The 21,029-nt window shown below is 41.4% G+C and overlaps 1 protein-coding gene across 1 annotated transcript in view; it reads left to right on the top strand.

Moving 5' to 3' along the window:
* Positions 1-17,173: 17,173 nt before the first annotated feature.
* The window catches only part of DGKI (diacylglycerol kinase iota), a 344,361-nt gene continuing 340,505 nt past the window's right edge, over positions 17,174-21,029 (top strand). The window contains exon 1 of the mRNA XM_040259956.1: positions 17,174-17,296. The gene's annotated coding sequence lies outside the window, so the exon portion shown is untranslated. The remainder of the gene's footprint in view (positions 17,297-21,029) is intronic.

Here is a 21,029-nt window from a genome sequence, read left to right as displayed (position 1 = left end):
TCTATCATCGAGTACCAGTATCCAAGACAGACATATTTTCTGTAGACCCATGAATGGAGTCTTTGATATGTAGCCCCTATTTTTCCCGACTTCTCTTTAGACAACACATCAGGAATGTTCACATGTAAATCCTTCCTCACTATATCGTGTCTCTCACTCCCACATGCAAATTTCTGTGACTGCTGGTACTCACAGTGGCCCATACAAGTGAGAGGCCCTAAAATGTAAACTTCATTAGTTTCATGATAAGTCAAACCATGCTTAAGAGTGTATACTCATTACTTTATCATATCAAGGACATTAGAACTTTACAAAGAAATATTTTTATTTGAAAGGTAGTTTATAGCCTCATACAGTCTGTAAGATATTGCCTTCTTTTATAGTTGAGGAAAAGAAGGCTTGGAGCTTGTACTTGGCTTGTCCAGAGTTATAAAGTTAATCCTTAGATGCCTTTTTAAAAAACCTTTATTGTGTTCTAAGAAAGTAATAGGAAAAAGGTGTGTTTAATATTCTTAATTAAATTTTAACAACAACCCCAATGTGGTGTAAATTATTCTTCCTGTTTTACAGATGAAGAAATTGAGTCTGAGACATTAAATCATGGTAGATCGTGTATTTGGCAAGTAGGAGAGCAGGACTTCCACTCCAGGTTACTTTAAATCCTACTTCTGTCATCTCCTCCTGGTCGGGTCCCTCATCACTATCATTCCCATTCTGCACCACTTGTTCCTGTCGTCCCCTTTATAACAGTTGTATCTCTCTGCAATAATTCATGTATTTATTATTTATTATCTGTTGCTTAACAAGGGGAGGGACCATAAGTGCTGTCCTTCTGTACAGCCAGCAATTCATTGCACTGCTCTGTAGTACATATAGGCATGTACTACTATGAATATAAGTATTGAGTGTCTAAAAGTCTGATTCTGAAACACATTTTATTTTTCCTAAATATAAACTGCCTCCCCCTTTCTGAAAAACCCTTAGTGGAGGGTTTTTCCTGTTACCTTGGACTTATGGTCGAGTGTCAAAGCTGAAGACTACAAACATAGTAAGGAGGACACATTCTAAAGTTGCAGTGCTGCCAGAGCTGCCTATTGAGAGGGCTAGAAGACTGTCCCACCCAGCCCTTCTTTCCATTCCTGCAAATCAGTAAACACAGAGGATAGGCGGGAACATGCTGCTTTGTTCGGACTACGGTGTTAGTAAAGAAAGTTTCATGATTTCTTTCATTCTCTAGCTGCCACTAGGGGTTAAGGGGGAGGGCTCAGAGAGAATAGTCCTGCAAGTTAAGAGTGTCTGCACAAAGGCCTGACAGACAGTGCCCATGGGGCATTTGGTTAGTCCATGGACTTGGCTGCTGGGCCATCCCAGCAGGAGAAACAAAATCACGAACAGACTTGGTGGGGATTGGCCAGGCAAAGTGGAGCAAATATTGGGGTCCTTTCAAGTTCTTGGTTCCCTGAAATTTCAGAAATTTCACTCAGGCTCTCAAGAACAGGTGGTTGAAATTTCGGGCTGGGGGTGAGGGACAAGTGCAGTCTTACCAGTAGCATCACAGTCCTGGGTGAGTTGGAGGCAAACAACATCAACAGCAAATCCTGGACGTTAGAAGAGTGCAGGCTGATGCACTTTCCATCCTGCCAACGGGTGGACGAGAAGACGAAATCTTGGTGGGGATGGTCAACGCTGACGGAGTGGGCTTTGACTCCTGAGTGGGCTGCACCCCTGGTCAGTGGAGCAGATTGAAGCTACCATTGGCGTAAGACGAGGGGCTCAGCCTGCCCTAGTAGCTAGCCAAGGGCAGCGCTGCTGCCAGCCTCATCTGATCCATTGGTAATTTCCAGAGTTCTCAAAAATAATGATTTTGACAATTTTGCAAGTGTTCTCATTGCTATTTATGAAGGAGAAGTTTTTCAGAAGTTTTGACACAACCTTTTTTACTGTTGGCACAGAAATGAAAACAGTGGAGTAAGAAGTATCTTTTGATATGTTTTTGGATAAGTAGGCGTTTTTAATTTTGATGATTTCCTATTTGTCAGTTTCTTCTTGTGTGGTTAGAACTCTCTGCATCCTATCTAAAAAAAAAAAAAACACAACACATTGTCTACTCCAAGGTGATGTTTTATTCTGGAAACTTAATAGTTTTACCATTTAGGTTTGTATCTGTGATTCCTCTTGTAGCATCGTTTGTATACAGTGTGTGATAGGGATCAAGGTTAAATTTTTTAACAGTATGAATAACCTTTTTTTTTTTCAAGATTATATGTTAAAAGGCTGTTCTTTCCCCCATTGATTTAAGTGCCTCTTTTGAAGTCATACATGTGTAAGTCTATTTTTGAAGTCTCTTATTCTTTTCCATTGACCTAATTATCCATTCTTTCTTTGATATTGCATGCTCTTGATTTGTCATTAGAGTAAGTCTTAAACTGAGTAGTGAAAGTCCTTCAACTTGTTATTGTTTTTCAAGGTTTTTGACTATTTTATGTATTATTTTCATATATATATATATATAAACATTTTAATATCAGTTGGGTTTCAGAAGATTTGATATCTTAATGGTATTGAGTCTTTCAATACCTAAAAAATGATACCTTCATTCATTAACAATTTCTTTAATTTCTCTCAGTAAAGTTTTGTAGTTTTCAGTATAGGTCATATACATATTGTCTTAGATATATACCTTCATTGTTCATTTTTTGAATGTCATTTTTAATGATATTTTAAATTTTTTCTTTTTCAATTTGTAGTTGCATATATGTAGTAATACAGGAGATTTTCGTATATGGCTTCTGAATACTATGACTGCAAACTCATATATTAATTCTGGTAGATTTTTGTAGATTACTTGGGATTTTACACAATTAAGTCATCTGCAAATTAAAATTTTACTTTTTCCTTCCCAATATTTTTTTTCTTTACTTATTTTTCTCTTTTACTCCACTGGCTAGGACTTCTAAAACAATGTTGAATAGAAGTGGGGGAAGTAGACGAACTTTGTTTCAATATTAGGGAGAAAAATCTTATGTATAATATTACTTGTAGATTTTTCAGACAAGTCTTTTATCATATTGAAGACTTTCTTTCTCTTTCTAGCTTATTGAAAATTTTAGTCATGATTTTTTGTTGTTGTTGTTATTGGGGCTTCCCTGTGTGGCTCAGATGGTAAAGAATCTACCTGCAATTTGGAAAACCCAGGTTCAATCCCCAGGTTGGGAAGATACTGGAGAAGGAAATGGCTACCCACTTCAGTATTCTTGCCCAGAATCCCATGGACAGAGGAGCCTAGTGGGCTAAGAGTTGGAAGTGAGTGACTAACACTTTCACTTTTTTTCTTTTTTGTTAGTCCCGAAAGACACATTTGAAGCATGAAGATCTGGGTGGTGATGAATTAGTTGCTGGGTGTGTCTGGCAGGAAAAATGTAAAGAACGTGTATGCCAGGGTCCAGCCCTGGTGGATCCAGGGTAATTCGAACCGGGGATGGCGTGGTGAGGAAAAATTTATTTATTTAGAAATATAAAAGAAATTAGGAAAGAATAGTGTAGTAGGAAAATTTAGTGGAGAAAAGAGGCTGAATAACTTGGTTTACGAGGAAAGCCAATAAAACTTCAGGACAAGAAGTTTGGACCATCTACGTTAGGCCACCGGCGTCCGTTTGAATAGCAGAGAGTGCCCCACCCTGGGCTCCCTCTCTCATGGATCTTAGAAGCCGGGGCAAGTAAGTAGACATGGCGAGCCTCCTCGCTCCAGATGGGAATTCAGCCTGAAAAAGAGAGAAGGAGAATAGACCACATGGGGGAAACCAGTCTTTCCAGTGACTGGCCCATCCTCTATTGTCCAGAAAGGCCTTTTATACCTTTTTTTGTACGTAGAGATCAATGGATAATATAAAGTTATGCAGCGTCAGCAGCCCTGACTCTTATCGAGACCAGGCTTTCTCTCTGCATACCTCGTTGTATACACAAGTCTTATGTGATTTACATCATCTTATGGCCAGAAGGCCGATTAACATTTTACAGCCCTTTTCTGTTAAGGGTTTGTCAACCAGAAGACTTATCTGTGTTGTTCTTCCCAAAGTCTGGTGCCACTCTCAGAAAGCACTAAATGAAAAGTTACATTCTTACATATTAAGGATACAACAATTTATAACAAGTAAAAGGAGTACAGTGATTTATAAAGAGAAAAGTAATTAACTCAAAAGTCTAGTGTTGCTGACATCAAAACTACTATATTCCTATTTCTATATCCCAATTACATTGATTAATATCCCTCAGGTGCCTAAAAGATAAAGAATATGGAGGCCTGGCAGCAGTCATTGAGTCAACAGTGAAAACCCGTCACCAGTATAATTTTTAGCTCTTTAGAAAAGGCTCTGTATCTTTAAGATGCTTTAAGCTTTGTGCCTCTTGCGGTTGGGGGGCTGTAAGCAATTCACAAGCTGCAAAAAGTCCAGGGGAACCTGTCAGGCAAGTTAGAGAGCCATCAAAGGGGTTTGAGCTGAAACATTCCTTTCATATGCAGGAGACTGAAGGCCTGAGCTAACTTTTTTCCAGAAAATGTCCGAAGAGTGGAAAGCACAGTACAATAAAATCAGGCTGACTCTGGTTTTTTGTGGGTAAATGTTCAGGAAAACCCAGGGGGAACCCCTGAAGCCAGATCACGCCTTTGCATTTTGTCGGGCTTCCTTCCTCATGACTTTTGCCATGGGCGGGATTCCTCATAATGGCTCCCGGCACATGTACATATGCAAGCCAAACTGGGTGGAATGGGTGATAGCCGTACAGTGATAATGTAGATTGGCTGGGCTGAGGTGAGGCCTGATTTCTGTTCCTGGCTCTGACGAGTTATGTGACCTCAAATGAGGTACTTTGCTCTCTACGTTGGACCCAGAGATGCAGTAAAGAGCCAAGTCGATTTCAGACAAAGCCTGATAGAGTTGCAAATGTGACTAAAAGATTTGAAAATAAGAAATGTGAGAAGAGATCGATGATCGTGGGCTTCCTTGGTCTGCTAAAGAGAAGGCTGAGACATACCCTGATTTGTTACTGATTGTGGTTCATTGCACCATCCACACATTCACCTGCTGTCTAGTCTCTGGGTACCTTGACATCTCTTTTCTTCAATACCACATGCTCTGGGTTCTTGAGCTTTGTTGTAAGTCTTGAGTTCAAGGAGTGGTTTAATCTTCCTCTTAAAATATTTATTTATTTGGCTGCACTGGGTCTTGGTTGCAGCACTTGGGATCTTTCATCATGGCACACAAGTGCTCTAGTTGTGTTGCATGGGTTCCAGAGTGCACAGGCTTTAGTGGTTGTGGCATGTGGGGTCTTAATTCTCTGATCAAGGACTGAACCCAAGTTCTCTGCATTAGAAGGCAGATTATTAACCATGGGTCACCAGAGAAGTCCCCGTAATCTTACTTTAAAATAATTCCTTTATGAAAGTCTTTTTGTCTGAATTATCTGAAGTGAGCTTTCTTTATGACCAGGAACCTTCTCTCCCTGATACCAGTTGAGAAGACATATCTACGTTCTTAAGCCTCTCTGTAAACCTAGCGTCATCCTAGGACTGGTCTCAAAGTAAGCAGTAGGTCGCTGCCTCTAACCCCACCCCCCACCCATCTATTTTGAAGTATTTTGGGTTGTAGCTTAGGAAAATTATTTTGACCACTTTGAATATCATTTGACTCCATTCCTTTGGATCATGAAGGTTTTTGCATTTTCAAGAGTCTCTTCATTTCAGTTCAGTTGCTCAGTCATGTCCAACTCTTTGCCATGGGCTTTAGTACACCAGGCTTCCCTGTCGTTCACTATCTCCCGGAGTTTGCTCAAACTCATGTCCATTGACTCCATGATGCCATCCAACTGTCTCATCCTCTGTCATCCCCTTCTCCTGCCCTTGATCTTTCCCAGCATCAGGGTCTTTTCCAATGAGTTGGCTCTTCACATCAGGTGGCCAAAGTGATGGAGCTTCAGCTTCAGCATCAGTCCTTCCAATGAATATTCGGGACTGATTTCCTTTAGGATGGACTGGTTTGATCTCCTTGCAGTCCAAGGGACTCTCAAGAGTCTTCTCCAACACCACAGTTCAAAAGCATCAATTCTTCAGCTCTCAGTTTTCTTAATGGTCCAACTCGCACATCCCTATAGGACCACTGGAAAAACCACGGCTTTGACTAGATGGCTCTCTTGTCAACACCCTTCTTAGGGACATGTCCTAAACTGTTTTCAGTTGACGAAGCTGTATTGAGTTATCTCCTCAGTGACATTACCAGTTGAACAAGATTGTGGTGGAAGCAGCAAAGGTGCTGGGAGTGATGAGAAACTGAAGGCAGTCGGAAAGCGTCCTAGGCTGGAAGCAGGGAAGGGGAGCCTCTAAAGATAAACAATTCCTGTTGCCAGTTTTACTGGGAACAACCCTATGGAAATCTACATCCTTTCCCCTAAATTCTGTGGTTTCTCAAAGGGCTGATGCTCGTAAGGTTATTTCTGTTCCCAGGCTCATGCTTTTTCTAAATTTGTTCAATTTCGGATTATCTTTCTATCCCAGTAGGCAGTCTATTCTATATTCATTGACCTAGATGTAAAATTCAGCCTCTTCTTCGGTTTCCACATTCATAAAACCCAACTGCCTTTAAGCCAGGAGTAGGCTTTCCTGAAGACATAAGAGCAGGAGGGAAATAGAGAAGAGGGGCATTTCCATGACAGCAGCTCAACTTCCAGTTGGATGTTAGACTGTGTCCTTAAAATGCCCTTCTGCCCTCCACGCACCAGAGCGTCTCATGGGTCACTTCAAGCCACTGTCTGCCCAGCCCCTGTACCATCTATCTTGTCCATCCTTCTCTCTCCTTCTATGCTTTTCCTTCCCTTCCCTCCTCCGTTTCAAAAGTAATGCAGATGGGTGGAGTCACTGGAGCGAGACATCTGGGCTTTAGTCTTGGCCTGATTACTTCTGAGCTGGATGCCTTTTATAATTTCCTTAAACTTTCTCATGTTAGTTGTTCCATCAGTAAAATGGGCATAATAAAATGATCCATTTCCTAGTTTGTCGTGAGTATTAGAGAGGTGTGTGGTGGATTTTGTGGGTTGCTGCCCGCACGCCTTCTCAGGACCAAGGTGCTTATTTTTTTCAGCTTCCAAGAGCACTGGCTGCTGAGAGTCTGCAGCTGAGCCCCTCCCCAGGCATTGCCTCAATGTAAGAGAGTCTCTTGACCATGTTATGCTTGGCCAAGGGGCTGCCTGCACCCAATGACTGATTGATGTGGAGGTTCAAAGTCACGTCTCTGCCTGAAATTGGGACAGCTCTGAAGGGCATTCCAGCTCCAGATTGTTATGCGGGATCAACTGAAGTCTCTAATTGCATCATGGTTCAGCTTCTTACTTTGCCAGTCCTGCTCCTCTCACCCCCAACAAGCTCTCTAGTAAACTTGCAAACATCTGCTTCTAGCCTCAGAGAAAACCATTAAAATAATGTCCAAGGCATACTGGGTATCTAGCAGATTGCTATTATTATTGTTATTTGGAGAAAAGATCATATATTTTATGAGATTTTTCAAAATATTCTAGAAATATATAAAACTACACAGCAAATTCTAATTAATAGTTTAAACCATGAGTAGCCTGCCAGGCTCCTCTCTCCATGGAATTTCCCAGGCAAGAATACTGGAGTGGGCTGCTGTTTCCTTCTCTAGGGGATCTTCCTGATCCAGGGATTGAACTCACGTCTCCTGCACTGCAGCCAGATTCTTTACCACTGAGCCACCAGGGAAATACCAATAATAGCAACACAACAAATTCTAATTTGTAGTTTGAACCATGAGTAGGGACTATAAAATTATCCTAAATTCTGACAATGGAAAATGGTTATTGTTTGATTTTTTTTATGTTATTTTACTAGACCATATATATTCTAATTAGTCTGCTCCAAAAGAAGTAGAACCTTGCTCCTTAGTAATGTGACTCTTACCTGATATTCTTGGATACTATATTTTTGTTGTCTCTGTATAGTTGATTAATTATCCACAAATGATAGAGGTGTTGGCAGTTTATATCCCCATAAAAAGTTAGAGGTTGACCTGTGAAAGGCTGCTGTGTCATGATTTTATAGACCAGAGAAAGGTTAATGTCACAGGGGCTAAGGTCTTATTAACCTGTAGAAAGTTATCTATTGTTATAGCAGATTTAGAAGTCTTTTTAGGTACTTTCTTCCTGATTATTATAAATAATCAGTTTGTCATACCCAGTTTCTTATACAGACTTTGGTTTTTGCATTTGTCTCCTCTGTTTGTTACTTCATTGTTGAATCAAATAGAACTTTATCAGATGCTCACTATCTGTGTGAGACTGTTGTTCTTAACCCTGATTTTTCATAGGAGTGTGTTTCTGAAGTATTATTAGTTTCTGAAGGGTAGAATTATAATTGAAAGGTACCCAGCATTTCATGGGGACAGAAGTCAATGTTTTGGAGTTGACTTCTCCAAAGCCTTTGACTGTGTGGATCACAACAAACTGTGGAAAATTCTGAAAGAGATGGGAATCCCAGACCACCTAAGAAATCTGTATGCAGGTCAGGAAGCAACTGTTAGAACTGGACATGGAACAACAGACTGGTTCCAAATCCGGAAAGGAGTATGTCAGGGCTGTATGTTGTCACCCTGCTTATTTAACTTATATACAGAGTACATCATGAGAAATGCTGGGCTGGATGAAGCACAAGCTGGAATCAAGATTGCCGGGAGAAATATCAATAACCTCAGATATGCAGATGATACCACGCTTATGGCAGAAAGTGAAGAGGAACTCAAAAGCCTCTTGATGAAAGTGAAAGAGGAGAGTGAAAAAGTTGGCTTAAAGCTCAGTATTCAGAAAACTAAGATCATGGCATCTGGTTCCATCACTTCATGGGAAATAGATGGGAAAACAATGGAAACAGTGGCAGACTGTTTTTGGGGGCTCCAAAATCATTGCAGATGGTGACTGCAGCCATAAAATTAAAAGATGCTTACTCCTTGGAAGGAAAGTTATGACCAACCTAGATAGCATATTCAAAAGCAGAGACATTACTTTGCCAACAAAGGTCCGTCTAGTCAAGGCTATGGTTTTTCCAGTCATCATGTATGGATGTGAGAGTTGGACTGTGAAGAAGGCTGAGCGCTGAAGAATTGATGCTTTTGAACTGTGGTGTTGGAGAAGACTTTTGAGATTCCCTTGGACTGGAAGGAGATCCAACTAGTCCATCCTAAAGGAGATCAGTCCTGGGTATTCATTGGAAGGACTGATGTTGAAGCTGAAACTCCAATACTTTGGCCACCTTATTTGAAGAGCTGATTCATTTGAAAAGACCCTGATGCTGGGAAAGATTGAAGGTAGGAGGAGAAGGGGGCAGCAGAGGATGAGATGGTTGGATGGCATCACCGACTCAATGGACATGAGTTTGAGTAAACTCCCAGAATTGGAGATGGACAGGGAGGCCTGGCGTGCTGCAGCCAATGGGGTCTTAAAGAGTTGGACACGACTGATCGAGTGAACTGAACTGAAAAGCCCTGTTATACTAAATCAAGATTGTGGATCTAGCTTTGAAGTATATTTGCTATTAAAGCATGTATATTTGCTAGAGTTGTCATTAACGAAGTACCAAGCACTGTTTTAAACAATAGGAATTTATTGTTTCACAGTTCTGGAGGCTGAAAGTTTAAGATCAGCTGCTGATTCCTTCTGAGGCTGAGGGAGAATGTGGTCTAGGCCTCGCTCCTCTAGGTGCTGTGGTTTTCTGGCAATTCTTGGCCTTCTTTGGCTCATGCACACATCCCTGGATCTCTGCCTTTATTTTCACACTGTGTTCTCCTTATGTGTGTATCTATCCAAGTCGTCTCTTCCATAAGGACCCCAGTCGTATTGGATTAGGGCCCACTCTAATTCCCTCTTTTAACTTGATTATCGCTGTAAAGACCTTCTCTCCAATTAAAATCTCTTTCTACTGTGTCCTGGGGATTAGGCCTTCATCAGATGAATTTGATGTGGGAACACAATTCAACCCCAAATAGTATGATTACTTTTTATCCATCCCCAGGGATTACCTCAACTGATATCTTAAGGAGAAGAATGTCATTACCTCCTGAGAGAATCCCAGTTAAGAAATGTTGCCTCATGTCTATATCATTGCCATATTGCACACCAACCCTATGCCAGCACTGCTCTGGGAATGTGCTGATGATGAACTAGGCTGAGGAAATAAATCCTAACAGTGGGTTCCCAAGTTCCCAGGGGCATTTAGCAGCCAGTCTGCTTTACAGATTAAACAAACAAACAGTTGCCTTTTTGGTATTGCAATCATTTACAAGAATATCATTAAATACTTCCAATGTCATTTGGATTGCATTTTTTTTTAAATATGTTGGTAAATTTGTCTGAGGGGAGTGAGTGCTGCTTCTTAATTTTGCTCTAGGCAGTTAGGCAAGTCAGGGAAGAAAAGTGATTCATTCCTTTGGCAACCGTGGAATTATTTACGATGACTGGAAGAAGAATCTGTTTGAATAACCCCTTTGAACTGCCTGACACATAATGGAAGCTTGTTAAATGTTTATCGAAGGAACAGCAGTGTCCAGGGAACTTGGAATATTTGAGAGCAATCGAATAAAAAGCACATATTTATTCAGAGACTTACCATATACCTCGTCTTGACTGGATGCTTGTGAGGACGGCTGATGCATATGCGAGACCGGTAATAGCTGTGACTATTTATTGTGCCTGTCATGTGCCAGCCATCCTGCACATGTTTAAGAAAATGGCCAGAGCTACTCTCTGAGTTGGATAACACTGTTCTGATTTGAAATACAAGGAAAGGCTAAGAGAGGTCACGCAACTTGGTGACGGGTGAGGTAGGGTGTGTTCTCAACCCGTGTGATCAAATGCCTCTCTAATCGGCCTCTCTCTGAAAGCTTGCACTCTTGTTGTAGAGATCAGACACTTATAATTGCAACAATTACAAAAGTAGCATGGCAAGAGACTGATTGTGTCATATGTCTCTTTTGCTATGTAAGTGTGTGCTTACCATTTCATATAAGCATGGGTTTGGGTAATGGTTAAGTATGTGTTAAGTAAGATGCCTGGATTCAAATCTCACTTGAATCTCTTCCCATCTGTGTGATCTTGGACACATAGCTTAACCATTCTGTGCTATAATTTTTTTTAATTGTAAATTAGGGGATAATAAAAGTACCTGCCTCATGAGGGATATATAAAGAATGTAAAATGAAGCAGTGCCTGGCAAAATATATTTCCTGCTAGAAGCTTCACAAAGGCAACAGTTTATGCGAGCTTATTTCATTCATGTATCTTAAACATGTAGAACAGTGGTTGGTATGAAATAGACATTCAGTAGTAAATACATTGGTGAATGAATAAATGCGTTTCAGTATATAAATGCTAGGGCTTAGTCACATTAGCAGACATAATGAAGTGGTCAGATTATGCACCTTTATATAGAACAGTAGTTCTCAGCTCACAATTCATGTTAGAAATACCTGGAAGGGCTTTAAGTAGACTGATTCTCCAATTCCCATCATAGGCAAAGGTTGAGAATCACTGTGAAAGTAACAGATACCAGTGTAGACTCATCCATGAGTAACATGTTGAAGATTCAACACCAGTGGTGATTTTCTGAATGCCTTTCAATCCTTAGGTACCTAAACCCAACCTGTGTTTCAGTAATAATTATATTCCTGAAAAATGTTAATAGATGTTAAGATGGTCAAAAAATACTCTGTTTTCATATTAAAATGAATTAAGGTTTAGGCTCAAATAATTACATAGTTTTTTCCTCTATATAAATCTCTGGTAAGATGTTTGAAATTTGTGTGGGTTTGAGACAATTTTTTTGTATTGAGTAGACTCCCCTTAGCATGACAGGCAGTTTGTCTGGATCAACCAAGAAGCACTGTGGGCTGCTGTGAACATAGGCAAAGTTAGTGCAATTAATGGAGGGAAGAACACCAACAGGTACCATAATTAAGATTTTGCTTAATGTACTTGGGGAATTAAACCAAGGTACAGAATGACTTTTGAGGCAGCTGGTTCCTTTTCTAGAACAAGGACATGAGTCCACCGATCTCTAGTGTGAACGCTGCCTGTCTTAAGAGACTTCCTGGCTAAGGAGACCTCCTAACTCTTTGGTGCTTCTCCTCCCAGCAGTTGGGCTTCTCATTCTGTCCCCACAGGTAGCATCACTTGGAGAGGGAGTTTGCAAGAGGGGGATGGATCAATTCTGGGAGCCACATCAACCTGGAAGAACAGGAGAACCAACCTGAACCAAGAGAAATTTGCAGAATGGATAATTAGAAAGGATTCTGGCCCAATAACCACTTACATGTTTTACCATAAATTAAAAAAAAAGATCCTTTCTCTTTATGAAGAGTACATGCTGCATGTTTATTTCAATAATTTGTATTAAGAAAGTATTGACTATCATATGCCCTTTACAAATGCTGTAGCAAAAGATTCCATTTTAATGTTGATCACAAAGCTGTTTCGAGGTCTCTTAGGCTTCTTAACACTGGATTCTCCCTCTCATTGCCTTTATCTTTAAAGAGCTTCTTTGAGGGATTTTTGGCTTTCTCAGGAAAGAATATCACTGAAATGGAAGGCCTGAGATATAATTCAAATCATCCTAATCAGATTTCTCAACCCTTGATCTAATCAGCAAGCTGTTTGGCTTAGCTTCTTGGTCAAGTTCATTCATTAACTCAGAAAGCATTTATTGAATATATGCTGTGTCTACCCCGGGCTAGAACATAATAAGATTAGTAGATGAATTGAGCCCTGTCCTTTAGGAGTTTATAGTCTTATTGAATGAAGTGAAGGAAATAATAGAATGCTATTTAAAATGTATGATGGTTTTTGTACTTTAAATATGTTCACGGTCTTTCATGGCAGATAATTGACATCAACTGTGACTTTGTGTGCCTGAAACTGCATTTTAGAACATTTTGGTTTTGTATCTGTTTCACCATTAATATCATGCTTCTCCTTTTCAAAGACTCTTTTGCCATTATAGTCATCACCTGACAAAAATTATTGGCATTTCATGGTTTTACTTACTGTGGGTTTGGGAGGATTCCGAGCAGGAGGAAAGAATGAAAGTTGAAACTCCATTGAGTTTCTTTTTTTTTTAACTGTGGTAAACTGCAGTGTAAACCCCCTCAACACACATCAAGTTCTATCAGATTCTTAAATGTCATCTTTTGCAACCAAGATGAATCCAAATAGAAAAATAACTTATACTAATGTTATTTGAGGTCTAAGAAATAATGGAATTGCTTTCTTATTTTGGAACAAAGTGTGTGTACATGTATGAACTATTGGAAAAAAAGACTTTTTCTCCCATGGTTATTTGGAAGAATGGGAAGCTATAATCAGAAGTTACCTCCCACCCCCTTTGTTACCTCTATATATTTTTCCTGTTCTCTCTCTTATGTAATATCCTTTTGTGAGGCCCATTTACAGTTACAAACTGGCAGCCACTTTGAAGTTTCTTATTTATTTCCCCCCTAATTAATGTTTTTATGTGTGGTAGATATACAATTTTCTTCTATTAATGTTACAAAAAAGCCAACCTTAAATTTGCATCCACAATGGGGAATAATCAACAAAAGCCCTTAATCATTTGTATTCAGAGGCTGGGTGAAAGTGTGATTTGACTGAGGTTTCATTGCTGGGCTTATCGAGGCTTAGGGCTTCCCAGGTGGTACAGTAGTAAAGAATCTGCCTGCCAGTACAGGAGACGCGGGTTCAATCCCTGGGTCCAGAAAACCCCCTGGAGAAGAAAATGCCAACCCATGCCAGTATTCTTGCCTGGGAAATCCCATGGATAGAGGAGCCTGGTGGTCTACAGTCCATGGGGTTGCAAAGAGTCAGACACAAGTGAGCAAGCATGCAGCCACATGTCCAGGGTTAAATGTTAGTATGTCTCTTGCCTTATAACCACATTGCTCTTCTAGAGACATATGTATTCCTTGCATCCTAATTTCACTCTCTGAGCAATTTGCTGCCAGTTCTTATTAGCAAGAATAATCAGGTTTTGGGGGTCAGTCTCCAGCTTCTGATGAGTTAAACTCATTTGTCCTGTAGTTTCCTCTGTGATAATAGAATTTTGTTTCCTCTCTTCTATTTTCTGATCACAAATCTCTGTGGCTATTCACGGAAAAATGAAGGATCTGTGTTTTTCTCTTCATCTGAAATTCAGGAATTCTTCAGCTGTCCTAGGACTTTGTGTTTAGGCACCATTTCTTTCTTTCTTTTTTTTTTTTTTTGCTAGAACACTTAAATTTAGATTGTGATAACTGTTAGGGAATCAAAAGTGGAACCTGTAGATGTTGACCACAGAGATCTGACTTTCTTGTGATAAAAACTGTGACTCAGAATCACCATACAGGGTAAATCAGAGAAAAGTCCTAATGAAAAATGCTAAAGAAGTTCTTGAACTCAGCTGGAGGAAAAAATGCCTTGGGGGAGGAAGTGAAGGCTCACCATATAAGAGTCATCTAGTATTCTTTTCTTCTGGCTCAAGAAAATGGGATATACTTTGGAGTCAGGGGCCAAAACTGATGTTATTCCTTATTTGTCTTGATGAAAGTGAGGCGAAAAATATTGTGTCATCAGACTGTCTTTAAAGGCCTACATATGTGTGATGACTGTTTGGGGGGCTTATGTAAAGCAAGTACATTCCTTGCTGCCTAGTGGGAGTTTCTGTAGGCTGCTGGCAAGCTTGATATGATCACTTTCAACTACTGAAGACCTTTCCCGTGTTTCTGGGACTTCCTGTGTAGGAATATAAGAGAAAGAGAAGAAGAAAGGAAGGAGAAGGAGGGGGCAGGGGAAGGAGAAGAAGAAGAATCTTCCAGTGTTCTTTTCTTATGGCTCAACAAAATGGAATATATAACGGAGTGAGGGGAAGAAGGAGATGAAGAAGGCTGGACACTGGCTGAACTCTCAGACGTACTTGATCCTTGATGACTGACTGGCTTCTTTTCTGGAGTCTGCTCAGCCTTTCCTTGGGTTTGGGGGCCGCTGTTCACCTTGCTCACCTTTACAAGTGACGTGACTGGGTGGAGCTTGCAGAGGTCAGGGAACAGTGCAGGGAGATCACTGTCCTTAGCAAGATTCTGCTGGGCTTTGATGGGATCCCATCTTACTGTCGGTGTCGCCTTGCTCCTCTGTACGAGGATCTGGGCCTCCCTGGGGACTTGGTGCATCTGCAGGTCCAATGTCAGAGGTTCAGGTTCCTTCAGTCCTGCTCAGGTCTCGTGAGACAGGCTGTAGGGAGCTACGGGCAGTCGAGTGGGCAACGACGTGGTTGCTGATTTCCTCCTCCTGGATAGGCCTGGGGTACTCAGTGCCCCTCACCTGCCCAAGACACTTGTTCTGTCCACCTAAATAAGGAAGTGAACTGAAATGAGCTTGAATGACCAGATACTGAGTTTATACAGGAATAGCAGAGGAAGTGGGGCTTCCCTGGGTGGCTCAGTGGTAAAGAACCCGCCTGTGATACAACAGGAGATGCAGGAGACACGGGTTCCATCCTCAGGTCAGAAGATCCCCTGAAGAGGGCGCACAGAAGCCCACTCCAGTATTCTTGCCTGGAGAATCCCATGGACAGAGGAGCCTGGGGGGCTACAGTTCATAGGGTCGCAAAGAGTTGGACACGACTGAAGCAACTGCGCACACACGCACTCAGCAGAGGAAGTGCAGTGTGGGACACGCAGACTGTAGCGAGCTGTGGGCAAGTCTCCTGATAGTTTGGGATGCAGTGTCCTTAGGGTCAAAGAGAGTAAAGTGGTGAGAGTCCAGACAGACTCTAAGCAGCAGGCTCATTGGCTTGAGGATGGGGAGAGATGCTTGGCAGATATTCTGCATTGGAGGGATAAGCTTCTGTTTCCTGAAAATCAGGCATTTACTGGAAATCAGTCTCTTAGCGCTTAAGTTTTGTTTGCCTGAGGGCACTTGTGGGAGATTCTCTGTTTCATAGTGTCTAGATCCATTTTAGATTAAAATCCTTCCACACTCCCGTACAGCAGCGTGAAGCCTTTAGAGACAGAAAGAAGCACCTGGGAGGCATGTGGAAGCTCGGATTCCTGCCCTCCCCACCCCCGCCCCAAGCCCACCCCAGACTCAGGACTTAGAGCTGCAGCATCACAAGGCACCCCTTATTCTAATTCAGGTTGTTCTCAGAGCACACATGGACACTCCCAGAGAGGACTGCTCCTCTCCCTTCCAGGGAGCCACTTAGTTAAGCCACAGATCAGCACTCCTGTTTAAGCTTGAGACCATTGTCTGACATTTCTGATGGAGCTGTTCAGAAATTGGCCTTCTATTATTCATGATGGAACCATAAGCTCTCCGTGGGTGATCCCTGCTTTCTTCCTTTATCTTGCTCTCCTCATTCTCTCCACTCTGCCCTTATCGCCTCCCTCCCCTTTGCTCAGCAATAGGCATGTTTGCTTGCTAAAGCAACTCCTCTTATGTCTTATCTTTGCCTAGGTCAGTCTTGACTTTCTCAACCTCTCCTGATTCCATCCCTCCTTTCTGACCCGAATTGTGATGTTCCACTCAACAAACCTAAAATCCAACCAACGTGTTTTTGAATTTTCTTACCCCAGACTTTGATAAAATATTGGTCTTGCATTGTGTGATTTCCAGGATACGAATCAGTCTTTTCCCGCTTAGAACCTCAAGTCAACTGTAGACATCCTCTGCAAGGGCAAGGGAGGATGTTCTCGAGATGTGTAACAGTGAACTTGGGGGTGGTAACCAGCTTGGAGAGCTCTTGGCTGGGAAATGGAGGAATTTTAATCAAAGACCTCACAAGCCTGCTTTGCTTGCTTTTAGTCCCTGGCAGCTTTAAAATTGTCCAAGGGGACTGTGACCACCTCAGCCTTAGGTCTTTTTCTGCAAACAGAGACCTGCATTCTGTTGTCTCCCCTGAATGTCCCTAAGGTGGCCCTGTCAACCTTCCTGTCTTTTGAGACCTGCCACCCTTGATTCTCACCATGTACTTTAGAGATTCCAGTACATTTGCAAAGGTTTTCACACATGCAAGACTAACTCAGGCATCGTTTCTACCCCATGGGAAATTTTCAGCTCTGTATTACCTTCTGATGTTGGTTTTTGTGTGTTTTTTTTTCCTTCTTGCTGCAGGAAAGCAATCTCTCGGGCAGGCCTGCAGCACTTGGCTCCTGCGCACCCCCTCAGCCTTCCTGTTGCAAACGGTCCAGCGAAGGAGCCCAGAGCGACTCTGGACTGGAGCGTAGGTGTCGGCGTTTTCACGTAAATGTCATTTCACTGCATGTGTGTCTTTTTCATTCTCAGGATTCCTGTAGCTCCCGACAAGACTTGATCATTTTCAGTATTGTTCACGGACCCATCTTTGAGTATCTAAGCCCCGGCTCCATTTTCAGATTTCCAGGAAGATAGCTCCTTTTATGAAGTCAAACATATTGAAGACTAGGCTAAAAACTTCAGGAATCCTTTTAAGCACTATTTGCCTGGGATTGCAGCTGTGAAACTGAGCAACTTCACTTTCACTTTTCACTCTCATGCATTGGAGAAGGAAATGGCAACCCACTCCAGTGTTCTTGCCTGTAGAATCCCAGGGACAGAAGAGCCTAGTAGGCTGCCATCTCTGGGGTCGCACAGAGTCGGACACGACTGAAGCGACTTAGCAGCAGCAGCAGCAGCAGCAGCAGCTGTGAAATAACAAGTACTTCTGTGCACATGCTTCATTAGTCCCTGCCTGCCAAGTTGGCGATGAATAGAGTTTACTCTTAGAGACTAAGTCGTAAAGTCCAAGTCTGATTTCCTTAGCTCAAGCTGCCTTTTTCTTTTTTGGTGCTTTTCTTTCCTTTTTCATTTTTCCTGAGAGAGGATGACCTCACTTTAATTCCAGGCACTCCATGTCCTCCTGTCTGCTATGTTTCCTCTCCTAACCCAAAGGTAATGGGTCTTGTATCAGTGGGGTGGGTATATTAGCTGATTTTTTTAAAAATTTGTTTTATTGAAGTCTAGTTTGTTTACAATGTTGTGTTCATTTCTACTGTTGTTGTTATTGTTAAGTCACTAAGTCTTGTCTGACTCTTTGCAACCCCGTGGACTGTAGCCTGCCAGGCTCCTCTGTCAATGGGATTTCCCAGGCGAAAATACTGGAGTGGGTTGCCATTTCCCTTTCTAGGGGATCTTCCTGACCCAGGGACTGAACCTGTGTCTCCTGCAGTGGCAGGTGGAATCTTTACCACTGAGCCACCGGGGAAGTCCAGTTACTACTGTATGGCAAAGTGACTCAGTTATACATATGTATATATTCTCTTTCATATTCTTTTCAGTTTTTCACGGGATATTGAATATAGTTCCCTGTGCTATACAGTAGGACCTTGTTGTTTATCTATTTTATATAATAGTTTGCATCTGCTGTATATTAACTGATTTTGATGTTTTATCTAAGAGACATCTATAAAAACTGTTAAATTGAAGATTGCAGTGTGAATTTCTTAAGTCAATTAGAATACATTTGTTGAGAGTCTTCGGTGAGTCAAGTTCTTGGTTGAAGACATGTCTAACTATGGACGGAAAGGCCTGTCCCTTCCTGAAGCAATGTAAGAAACAATATGAAGCCAGAGGAGGCTGCTCTGAGAGTATTCCAGTCTGGTCCTGATGAATGTTGTCTAGCCTTTTTGGTTGAGTTGAACAGAGGGAATAATCCATGTTCTCTTCCTCCCGTAAGAAAGACCATGGCAGGATGCCAGAGAGGAAAGGACTTTGTAAACTAAATTTTGTTTTTGGCACATATGCCATAACTTAATATCATTTAATACTGTAATATTTCTCCCTCTTCCCCAAGAACACACTTACTAACATCCTTATTTTATATTCTGGACACACACCAATGTATGCAATACATGAAGTACCTGGCAAAAGACTGAATCTAATTGAAATGAAACTTTCTTCCTTGATGAAGTCTGCTATATATATCAGCTGATTTTAATGTTTTATCTAAAAGACATCTACGAAAGCTGTTAACTTGAAGATTGCAATCTGAATTTATGTCAGTTAGAGTGTTCAGGTCACACCTGTGTATGTTGAGTTGGTGTTTGGGAAGACCCTTGCCCTCCTGTAAGTTTCCCTTTATTCCAGGACAGTCATTTAATAAACCCTTAAAAGGTTAGAATATAGAATATATTGACACCAGTGCTTACATAATTTAAAAGAACTAAATACATAAACAAACATAAGTTAAATTTAAAAAGGGATATACATGGACCACTGATGAGGATGTGCTAAGAATCAGGGACCCAAAAATGTTAGTTTATTATCCATGATGTTTCAGATCCTCTGATCCAAACTCATAGAATTCTATTTGAGGGGCAAGATTCTAATGAGAGTTTACGTCATTTAGATAGAAACACCCATTAAATCAGGCTTCCCAGGTGGCTCATTGGTAAAGAATCTGCCTTCAGTGCAGGAGACGTGGATTCGATCCTTGGATCAGGAAGATCCCCTGGAATCAGAAACGGCACCCGACTCCAGTATTTCTGCTTGGAGAATCCCATGGACAGAGGAGCCTGGCGGGCTACAGTCCTTGGGGTTGCAAAAGAGTCAGACACGACTCAGTGTGCACACACAGATCCTTTAAATCATTTCTCTGCCCCTCGTGTGACATTAGTTAAGTCACTTGATTTCTTTCAGCCACAGTGCCCTCATCTATAGATGGGAACAATGGTGACTTCTCCCTCAGGGGGACTTCAGGGCTGTTGTTAAGATCAAATGGGGCTGTGAATGTAAACGTTCTTGTAAACTGTACAGCCGGTAGGTTTATTTATTCAGAAATTAAGTCACTGATGAGTTCATTGATTGATCACCATTTGTTGAGTAACTGCTTTATTCTGGAACCTGTTTGGTTCCTTGGGATTCTGGGTGAGGAAGATATGGTTTCTGCTTTCAAGAAGCTTAGAATGCAGAAAAGACATTGACACCAAAATATGAGCAGTGACACCAAGCATAGTGGGGTTCAAAGAGTGCCATGGGGGCGTGAGGAAGGACACTCCATCCCTGTTTGATGCTGGAAAGAGTCCCCAGAAAAATGCTTTTAGAAAAAGTGTCCTTCCTGAACCAAAGCTTGACTAGGAGGTGTTATTTTCCAGATTACTGTAAAGAGGTCTATGCTCTAATATTTCATCAAAATGGTATTTTTGGCTGGTGGTGGGAGGCTGCGGTGCACGTTTCGGAAAGAGTGAGTAGGAAGTAAGGCTGCGTTGTGCGTAGCTGATCCTTCATCTTTCAGCCCCTTCGGTTGTGGTCACTTCATCTTGGTGGCTTGATGAATTGTCACGGTGACAGGAAACACTCTGGGGATGTTTAACAGTAGAGGGAAAATTGAAAGCCTTCCCTGAAGACACTCTTATCTCAGGGCTTATTTAGAGATCTTATATGGAAGGAGTTATAAGATGTGACTCTGAAAAACCCCATAATTGTGGGCTAATATTGCTGAAGCCAGACAGCAACCAACCCTACACATTCTTACTACAGTTACCTAAAAGATTTTTTTCAGAAGAGAGGAAGAAGCAGATTGTTAAAAACATTTAAATGCCTTTTTTTTTTTTTTTGCTGAGACTTCCCAAATATTTGGCTTTTACTAACCAAACTGCTTTACACCAACTTCATTTATGCCACTTTGGTTTGCCTGCTTGTGCAGAAAGCTAAACCAGGATTTTCTTTGTTCTAAACTTTAAAATATAAAAGTAGTCCTACTAGTCTTGACCTACCACCATTGCCTTATTCCACCTCCTTGTCTGCTTCCCTGCAAGAAAGCAGTGTGACCACCTCTCTCCTATCAGCTCCCTCTTCTGAACTAAATGCATTAAAACGATCAATCATTTTATTGCTACTGATTATTGAGTGCTGATTTGGGTTGGAGCCTCTTATTAAGAGTTTCTCAAATGAGAAGAAGAGTGGCAAAAATGTCAAAATAAAGGTAAAAAAGGAAGAAC

Source organism: Oryx dammah, unplaced genomic scaffold (genome assembly GCF_014754425.2).
Source record: "Oryx dammah isolate SB20612 unplaced genomic scaffold, SCBI_Odam_1.1 HiC_scaffold_18, whole genome shotgun sequence".
In the NCBI taxonomy this organism is placed as follows: Eukaryota; Metazoa; Chordata; class Mammalia; order Artiodactyla; family Bovidae; genus Oryx; species Oryx dammah.
This window is presented reverse-complemented; position numbering and strand designations above follow the sequence as displayed.